The sequence below is a fragment of the Penaeus monodon genome, chromosome 28, assembly GCF_015228065.2.
Source record: "Penaeus monodon isolate SGIC_2016 chromosome 28, NSTDA_Pmon_1, whole genome shotgun sequence".
Classification (NCBI taxonomy): Eukaryota; Metazoa; Arthropoda; class Malacostraca; order Decapoda; family Penaeidae; genus Penaeus; species Penaeus monodon.
The window spans coordinates 39,688,280-39,688,542 of NC_051413.1; the positions used below are offsets into that span (position 1 = coordinate 39,688,280).

At 61.2% G+C, this 263-nt stretch overlaps 1 protein-coding gene across 1 annotated transcript in view; it reads right to left on the bottom strand.

Moving 5' to 3' along the window:
* Positions 1-263, bottom strand: part of LOC119591599 — an 11,340-nt gene that overhangs the window by 4,452 nt on the left and 6,625 nt on the right. The window lies entirely within an intron of this gene.

Here is a 263-nt window from a genome sequence, read left to right on the forward strand (position 1 = left end):
GGACTTAGGCAAAGGGGAAAAGAGGGGGGAAGGAGGGGAGGCGCTAAGGGAGCAAAGGAGTTGGGGCGAGTTAAGCAGGAAGAGGAAGGAGGTGGAGGAGGCGGATGTAGGGCTGAGAGTGGCAGGAGAGGGTGAGTTTAAGGAAGATTTGGGAGTGAGGGGGAGTGGCGAGCGGGGAAGGGGAAGGGCGAGAGCAGGGGAGGGGGGGGGGGGAGAAGGGAGAGAGGAAGCGAGAGCTATAAGGGAGGAAGGGTAGGAGAGAG